We start from the raw sequence: 10,045 nt of genomic DNA, 5'->3' as shown, positions 1-10,045 counted from the left end.
TGACAGAGGATACATATTTACCCAACAGTGCATTTCTGTTGTTTATTCTATAGTTTTGGGGTGCAAAAAACACCTGACATTTTTCAACAAAATACCATATTGTGTTATGTCATAATACAACAAGGTAGTACTAGTGAGTAGTGACAATTTATTCTATCATTAATAATTCTTCATGAGACCCGGACCGGCCTATAGTGGTCCAGACACAGGCTAGGCTGGTAATCCAGCCTGACAGGTTCGAGTCCCGATCCCGATGGCCTTTGCTGCGTGTTTTCTCTCTACCTGTTTGCATCCTGTCAACCTACTGTAAGGTAAAAAGCCTCCCAAAATATCTTCTTCATGAATGATATATGCATTTATTTATGCTCCAACATGATGATGATGTAATTGTGTAGCTGCTCCTTCTCTTTATGAGGTTTAGCTAGCTCGGAGGAAGTCGTACAGTGTGGGGGAGAACAGTGTCACAGCAATCAAATAAAACAGGATATCCGACGTCGGAAAAATTGTCAAAAGCTCTCGTATCAAATAGAAGTGTTACAGATGTTACCTTTTTGTTTATTTGTGTGTATCTCTGTGTGTATACATACAGTATATCAATAAAATGAAGCAACATGACATATTCTCAAACAATTCAATAATATGGATTATTACTGGTTGTGGTGGTGCCTAATGTGGAGATGTTACTGTACACTGAGAAATCATATCGGTGGCATGCGTAAAGACCATTCCCGAGCTACTGTACATCAAAGAGTTGCTGATTTGCTCTCATCATGAGCATGTTAATTGGCGCTTGATTGATAAACTGTGTTCACAGGCTATGGCAAGTGTAGTCTTAACTGTTCCAGGGTGTCTTTTTGAAATCGGCTTTAACAGTGGAAGAAGAATCACTTGCAGGCCCATTCGAAAATTGCCATTTGCAAATAAGCTGTCACACATTACAAATGAGATTACCTTTTCAGTGTGTGCCCTGGAACTTGTAGATGCGAGGATCATGGGTGAATCGCCAAAATAGCTGCAAACGTATTTAGTTTATCAGCATGCTCGATCTTCAAGTGCTGTCTTCATGCATGGCAAAAAAGAAAAAAACTGCTCGCAGCACTAGGTAATCAGTTGTAGTGAACTATAAAGTATGAAGAGAGACAGCTCACAATGAAAGTTGCCTTCATGCAATATGCCTCTAAAATCACTCAAATGACAAGCTCGCAAAACACATCACATTGCAACACGCTTGTAAATATTCTGGTATTTTTGTAAAACAATTCAAATTTTGACATTATTTATTGTGTTGATGCCAGAAATAGGAACACCAGGGTTAATGTGATATTCGGTACCAGACCACATACAACTGCTTTAGATTTATTATTATTATTTTTAAAGATATTATTCTGGCTTTTCCTGCCTTTATTTGATAGTGTACTGCAGTAAGCTGACAGGAAATGAGGGGACAGAGATGAGCAGTGACACACAGCAAAGGTCATGGAGATCAGGAGTCAAACCCGCGACACTCTGTCAGGCTGCATTAGCAGCCTGGACCGCTAGGCCAGCCCAGGCCACGACTGCTTTGGATTTTATACCGCTGGAATACGACTACAAGCACATCCTACAATCAAAGGGGAAATAGCAGTTATCATTATTTGCATGAAATCAAGAACATGCAAACGAACAGTCTATTCTGCATGGCAGATCACTGAGGTCAGGCAAAACATATGCCATTGCTCTGTATCACACAGCTGCTTGCCTGCATCAAAGATCAGAGTGAAGCTGGAGCTTTTGAGTACACAAAGTGCATTTCTAAGCAATGACTCATAAGCATGATGATAATGCACTATAACACTTGTTCTCATGGTTTCATAGAGTGCAGTTTACCTCACAGTGGGACTCAGCACTGCAATGATGAACAATGAAAGTTGTTTGAGTTTGAATGTGTTTCATACTTTAGTTTAAACACATGAACCCATACGGTCCCTATTCTGGGAATGTCATAAGAAAATATTAGGTGAATAGGCAAACATTTGACAAAAATTGCAGATCTACAAGCTCACGTGTTTTTTTTAGCTTGTTGATCGTCTATTTCTTGGCAAAGATGTTTGGTTTAGAGGTCTAATTGGTTAAACACAATGATACAAGATTTTCTATGGGTCTGTAGCAAAAATTGCAAGGTAGCTTTATAGCACCTTGCAGCTGCAAAGCCTGGTGACCTATAGGGGCCACAGCAGTGAAGAAAAGCTAGTGCTATTTCCCGGTAAGATGTCACTGTTGAATTAGTTTTCATATCATTTATCATACATGTATACACACACATACATGAAAAATAAGGCAAAAATGGGTCTCATTATTACAAATGGTAGCTCTAATAACCTGCTTTGTAATTTAATATGGCTCAGTTTTAGTACTTTGGGAGTGAAACCCTTCCCAAGAGAGGAGGGGGGAAGCATGCATCAAAAGCAGCAGCCAGGATGAAATAATGAGGACGTCACTAAGCGTCCATAAAATGCAGAGCCACTGCCAAAACTTTACTGATAATGATATTTTGAGTGAAAGTGGTTCAGCCTGAATGTGGGAGATAGCAACAACAAAAAGTGGCATTACAGGAATTTACTGTGTTTTCAACACTGTAAAATACTGTGTTAATTAACCACATGACTGGGGGCCCATTTTGTTATATTTGTATACTAATCCCATCTTCTATCTATCTATAAATACACCACGTCTCTATAAGTATGTTTGTCTGTACGTCTGTCTGTAAGTGTGTACGGCTTTAATGCATATAATTCAAGAACCGTTCGCCCCACCGACTTCGACACGCGTGTTCCACACCCCCACAGGAAGGTGTCGGGTCGGTCAGACCCACGGTTGTCCAGAACCACCACAAAAGGCGTCTACGGCTGCCTGGGCTGTGGACAACACTCCATATTTGGGCATGCCTGACACAGAACTCCATATATAGGAATAAAGGGACACAGAGAGACAGTCAGACGGATACAGACATCTCCATATATGGGCATATAAGTGGAGGTACTGTACCTCCAATACAGTACCTTAAAGACCTTTAAGGTCATGGGGAGAGAGTATGTTCTGCACTCCGTCCGTCCATCCGTTTGTGTGTGTGTCCGTCTGTGGACAGCTAATCTCCGGCACCGTTGACTTGAACGCAGCCATACTCTGCACACACACTCCCTGAATGCCACAGCTGAACCTCTGCACCAAGGTTTTCACATTGGCCTCTTATAGCGCCACCAGGAGGCCGCTTAATTTTTTGGACAGTACACCTACAGATTTTGACTGTCCAAACATTACGTAAATTGGTACACAGTCTCTCTAGAGCCATTCAACAAAACTGGTCTTTCAGATTTTTCAGACTCCATCCTGATTGGCTAATATTGGCTTCCAAAGTTCGCAAGAGTGCTCAGTTTCAAACAAAATGCCGCAAATCATGAACACATCGTGTGATTTCCGTGAAATTGTGCACACACATTCCCACTAGGCAGAGGAAGAAATACCACTGGAACATTTTCAACTCAGCCTCATGGTGGCGCTATTACTGGCCGATTAGTGTTTTCACCTCTAACTGCACGGATCTGTGTAAAACTTTGTATGCACTATGCACACTCCCTATAGAGGCCAAGGAAAAACCTTTGCCTGGAAGTTTTCACATCTGCTCTTTATAGCGCCACCAGGAGGTAGACATATGTAAAACACATTTTCTAATATTACTCCTTCAGATTTGATCCAAATTTCATGCAAATCGGTACACATGCTCTCCATAGTCATGTGATCAAGACGGGTTTGTTTGATTTCTCATAATCCATCCTGATTGGCTACGATTGGCTTCTAAAGTTTTGCCACTTGACAGTTTTCAAATCAGCTTCATGGCACTACAACAGGCCAAGTCGCGTCACACACACACACACACACACACACACACACACACACACACACACACACACACACACACACACACACACACACATACACAGTTTATATTACTCCTAAACATTTTGCCAAACATCTCTCACACACACACACACACACACACACACACACACACACACACACACACACACACACACACACACACACACACACACACACACACACACACACACACACACACTCCTATCCTCCTAGTGGAGACCTGTGCCCAGAAGGGCACTTTTTCTAGTTGCCTATATAATACTTTGTACAGGGCTAGCATTAAAAAATAGCTCTATTTGCAATGCTCTGAAATACATTTCTGCTGTTAAATACTACTTTAAACTGTATATTAATAATATAAGAGTCTTTGTATTTGTTTAAAGGGAGCTTGGGTAATATTTGCTCAATGGAGTTTACCTGGGTGGATCTTCTTCCACACCTGACCTGACATCACAGCCTTGAGTAGGCGTATGGGAATTGGGAAAAGTGGGGGCGTGGCTGATGAAGCTGTTCAAACACAGATTTCCAAAGTGTTTATTGTTTATGAGAAAGACAAGTTATTACATACAGCCCCCCCCCCCCCCCACACACACACACACACACACATTACTTGAATTTCCAACATTTAAAATGATCTGTTGCCCTGTCAGTAACATTGAGGATTTTACTGTGCAGTGTTCACCAGTGTGTTTATCTATTTATGTGCACAATTACTCAGCTTCCCAGAGTTGTCATCAGCAGTAGTCGTGGCCCATGATGCATCGTTTATATTCTTGACCATGTTTGCACAACAATCTAAAGTCACACAGCGAGGGAACAGTAGATACATCTGGCCTACTGCCTTACATGGGCAAATATCTCCAACCACTGAGTCGGCTGGAATTTCAACCCGTGACGTCACCGCCTACTACTCTCCCAGAATTTGGAAAAAGAAGTTTCACTTTTTGGTGGGATTTGAATCTGTGTGTTATTCCTAGAAAGCGAGGTAAGCTGAACGATACAACTTCATTTTGTGTGACAGAATAATGTACGCGGGTGTGTGTGTTTGTTCAGTACACGGACACGGCTGCGGTAGAACGGTTAGAGTTGTGTTGGAAGTAGCTTATAATGCTTCACTATGTTTCTTCCTTGTTGGAATGATATGGAATTTACTGTAGTTCAGGATGAGGGCGTGGGCTCACAAACAGCCGTAGCCTTGGCTCGCGTTAGCGAAAGGAAGCGAGGGGGTAAACTAATAAAATGCGACTCGTTAAAACGCCAGCCATCATCAACTATCCGCTGTAAAGGTGAAACGTTGTGAATGAGCGGCTCGGTGAAGTTTTGTGTTGGGATAGACGTGGATCTGCGGACCGCCGGCCAGGCGGTCGGTCTGTTAAACTGTTGCTGTTTTTAGCAGATGAACAATGCGGAAGAAACGCTGTCACACCGCTGCAGAAACATGATGCTTCTCTATCTGCACAGGAATGTGTAGGCTGCTCATAATACACAGCATACTGAGCCTAGGCCTATGTTTCTGTACGTTCTTTACAATGTAGGCACACCCACCTACTACCTTTTACCAAGGGAAATTACTTTGTAAACACAATATTGCTTATAATTGCTACCAAATGAAGTATACGCGCCGTATTTACGACACAGGGCCATAATACTCAAACTATTTTGGATGAGTCATAATAATATGATGACCTGGATATGGTTGTCGCGGTCCACTGTTGTCCGATGATAAAGTTGATATCGTACTGCAGTTGCTGAACACTTAGATTTGACTAGACAAGACTGTAAAGGTAAGAAATGACCATCAACTACAATGCAGGGCAGGCAGGAACAGTGATCTGTTTGGAAGAGAGAGAAAGGACTTTGACATGACTGCCATATCCTGTTTAAAGGCTGTCTATCTCCAACAAAAATGTTTAGATCGCTTTCTTTGTTTGGCTGGCCTGCTCTTTCATCTTATTAAATTGAATAGCTCGCTCAGTGCTCACTATAGCTCTAGCCTCTGGTCCATAGCCCTAATGCCCTTTAGAGCTATGGAGCAGAGCTAAGTGCTCACCTGATATCAAAGCCACTAGTGTATTTCAGTGCAACCTGTGGTGGTATGTATTGTCTTTCTTCTGAAGTTACTCATAGTGGAAGTGTCAGTAGTGGTCTACATTTCAACTGTACACTGATATGTTATTTTTAGATAGCCCCTGTGAAGCATGCCATGAAAGTGAAACATTGGTTTCTTCAACTCTCTCATACTTATGGTATCGACATAGAAGTAATCTATGAATGAGTCTTGATCTCAGTGCAAGAGTTTGAGTCTCCAGTTGTTTTCTAAGCGTCTAGAAGATTTGTTAATTTCAATGACCTCCAATTTGGTATTGATTGAAGTATTTATTACTGTACATTTCAAGCACAACTGTGGACAACACCATAAAGCATTACACTTGTTTACAATAGGGTCCATCCACCATTTTCAATTCATCAGATGCATGGCCATGGACACCCATACCTCTTAGAGTACACAATTGGAACCAACCAAGAGCCAATTTTGTTCCATTTGTACACTTTTGGACCTCAATGGGTACTGGCAGCTACTGGGTGCTCTTCTTTGCACTTGCTTCTTAAAATATTTTTTGTTATTACCTACTGTATGCTGCTGCATTGTCTGAAGAAATACGTTATACTCTTATGTACCTGGCTGTACACAAGATGTAACAATGAATCACAACCTTGAATCCTGGGGGAACCGCTGGCCTAGACTTGTAAGATCTACTGTATGCTCAGCAAAAAAATGGCAGATAACATGCTGAAAATTCATCTCCCTCGCTTGTTGAAACGATTGGATATTAGTTTGAACTTGTACTTTGATATGAATTTCAAATCAATAAGCTCCCCCTGAGATCTCATCATCAAACTGAATTTATCTGTGTCATTCCCACTCATTTCTTGAGTCAGCCAACATTAAACAGAGCTGTCTCTAAAATATCCTGTTAGAAAGGACACATTTTGACGGTTTCAGATGTTCAAGTTTAAAGCCTAGTGCCCCCAACTGCCTTGAGTCTAGCTGTTACTGTACTTGTTCAATGGCATAATTTTAATGAGCATAGGCCTGACTGGAAGGAAGAGATCCACGTGCATTCTCAGGCTTAAAACATTTGAGTAAAACATGGGGATGTTTGACATTCTTAAGTGTCACACCCTAAGTGTTTTACCCCTGCCCTGTTAAGGAATAGTTATCATTGACTGGTATATTTTTCACAACAATAACCACCACTCCACACATACTGAAGTTTTTTGACTACTTCTCTAAACACCATTAAACTTCATATTATACAACATTTTATTCACAAAATGACACCGAAATGTAATTGTTTATTTTAGTGTTAATAAATAACATTTTTGACAATGTGTTGTTACATTCCAAAATTTATACTTGGCTGCTAGGGCCCTAGGGCCCTGCTGCAGCATTCCTTTTAGCATTCCTTTGTATAGAATAGATAGACAAATGCTGTAATGAATACAGAGCTACAAGAGATGTCGCCAAAATAGACTACTAAAATGAATGCCCATTGATGCCTAGGGGCCGAATCTGGGAACGCCTTCTAGGGCCTGACCTAAGGTTTCTGATTCAAATTCTGATTCATTCTTTTTTTTTTAAATGGTTGCTACATATATAGCAATAGCTGATGAGACACAGAGAGCGCGGCATCAAAGAACACACCTACGTAAACTGTAGGTTGCACCATGCGTCGATTACTTTAATCTCCCCTTGCTTTAAGAGCAATGAACATAAAGTATATTCAATTCTTAATTTTGTTGACTGAACAGTTATCAGTCAGACCCGAAATTGTATTATATCAGACTAGTCTATTCGGATGATTCATTTTACATTGACCTCCACACCCACAGATATGTGCAATGACACACAGTCAGTTGTTTTCTTTTTGTGTATTTGTGTAATGTCTCATAATCCCATAGGATGGGCCAAAATCGTGGCATGATACGATTCATTCATTCATTCATTTGACACACAGTTATTGAGGCAGAGAGATATGTAATTTCCTTTAATTAAAAAAAGGATATTGTATGGGGACTATCTTGACAAACTTATTTAAGTCGCTGAGAGGCTAAAGCGGGGAAACGTTTTACCTGTCAGACGCACTGCTTTAGTCGTCTGCATGAGAATCACTGCTCCAGGCCAGGGTACTGCTTTTGTTTATTTTATTAAAGTTAAAACAGTTCATTACCACAGTGAATCACAGCACAGGATAGCATAGTTTAAAGCGATTGCGGTCAACAACAAAGTTGGACCTTCCCTGTTCACCCCCTCTCTCCTTCCATTCATGAAATGCCGCCTCGCGAACAGCTGACTTTACTATGCGTGACGTAGGCTAGTAGCACGCAACACCACGTGACCCATATAACTCACCAACAGATATCATTTTGACTGTCCTTTTCTAGTAGGTATTTATATGGCCTACATTGTTCAGAAAAATGTTGTGTATTGACACTGGCATTAAAGAACCATACCGGTGGTCTGGTATATTTAGCCCTACTATTTGCCGGTATATACAGTAAACAGTAGTTTGGCAGTTGGCAGAACTTGGCACTACTGTCGCTGCCAAGTGCCAACCATTTTCCAAAAGCATACTGTACCTTGATTTTCCATATGATATCAAAATCAATTTGCAGAGGATTGAAACTTGGGTAATCCAACACTACACTTCATTGCACCGTTATTGTGTTTAAAGTTAAAGTGAGGATTCATTTGAAAAGTGTAACCGAAATTAGGTCCTGAAGGAAAGACGATTGAAATTCAAATGTGCACTATGATCACAATGATGCCAACATCGTCAAATAGTTTAGTTTGATAACTTTTTAATGACTTTGGAGAAAAACGTTAACTTAAACAAACACTCAATTGAAAAATAAAGCCATTAAAAGAATACTTATACTGACTGATCTGCACAACCAACCAAGTATAAATCAGGTATTACTGTGACTGTTGACCTGTTCATCCAGCTTGTACTGTACATTTAACTGTATCAGATGAGTAACGCAGAGTTCTCTTTTTTTCTTAAGGATCTCAGATATCAAAGTCCAGTGAGCGAAGTCTGTCACCTGGAAGGCCCATTTAATCCAGAGAGGAGAAAAGGTATGGCAACTCTGCTTTAATCTGTAATGCTAGGTTGGTCTTCTTTATTTTGGTGTGACCACATTAGAAACAAATAATGTTTATTTTCCCTTTGCTAGGATTAGGATCTTTGTTCCTTTTGTCGATAGCATCATTGGAGAATAGAGCTTGTGAATGGAACATTTCAATGAAGTTCTGGACAGGTTGTGGAAACGTACTCGACATACCCTCATGAACTACTGTTGAAATTCCCTTGAGCTAGGCATTCTGCCCCTCCAGTGGATCTTCTGTAATTAAAAAGTTTTAGAGCGTGCCGTGTACATACAAAATCAAAACACAGGTGCCTGGCAGACACATGAAAACAGTGCATATGATTTAACACACGCTCCCATTCAAATTGGAGCCCTCATCCCAAGGCAGCAGTGGCCTGTTGTTTTTAACCCATTCAGGCCTAAGGCCGATTCTAAAAACGCCTCTAAATCCTGACCTAAGGTTTCTGAAAAACTTCAAATATTGATATAGCAGAATCAAAATTTTTACATTTTTGAATACTGTACATACTGTACAGAACCCAAATATGGGTTCCCGGCCTGAGGGGGTAAGGTACAAATAGGGAACCCCGCCCAGAATGGGTTAACATACATGTATGTTTCAGCTTTTCAATATTTCAATGTTAAAGATAATCACACCAATGACCTGTACTCTCCAGGGACTTGGATAAAGAAGGGTTTGCTCACTTTGCTGCCAGCCACTGTCTGTTATATCCAATTCAGGCAGTGTCTATGTATTGTTCACTCTTGTCTGCAGTTAATATTGCCATAACCTCCGCTGACCTACTGCTCTCATGGGGAGCAGCCATACTTTAATTATACCTCCTTGATCACTGGAAGACATTCTATATGACAGGATGGCGCCCTCACAGTAAATGGGTTATCATTACCTGTTAATCCCGCCCTTGTGGTCTGATTAATAAAGAGGGATAATGTTTCTCAGTCAGTTCTGAACACGCTT

At 40.8% G+C, this 10,045-nt stretch overlaps 1 protein-coding gene across 4 annotated transcripts in view; it reads left to right on the top strand.

The window, feature by feature from the left end:
* Positions 1-4,825: 4,825 nt before the first annotated feature.
* lpp (LIM domain containing preferred translocation partner in lipoma) overlaps positions 4,826-10,045 on the top strand; it is a 188,316-nt gene continuing 183,096 nt past the window's right edge. For 2 of the 4 annotated variants that reach the window (XM_083766328.1, XM_083766329.1), the window contains exons 1-2: positions 4,826-4,900; positions 8,983-9,055. The gene's annotated coding sequence lies outside the window, so the exon portion shown is untranslated. The remainder of the gene's footprint in view (positions 4,901-8,982; positions 9,056-10,045) is intronic. The other 2 variants (XM_083766331.1, XM_083766332.1) reach the window with 2 other exon arrangements.

The sequence above is a fragment of the Protomyctophum parallelum genome, assembly GCF_964188405.1.
Source record: "Protomyctophum parallelum genome assembly, chromosome: 6".
Taxonomy (NCBI): domain Eukaryota; kingdom Metazoa; phylum Chordata; class Actinopteri; order Myctophiformes; family Myctophidae; genus Protomyctophum; species Protomyctophum parallelum.
Note: the sequence above shows the minus strand (reverse complement) of the source record. Positions and strands in the feature narration are given on the sequence as shown.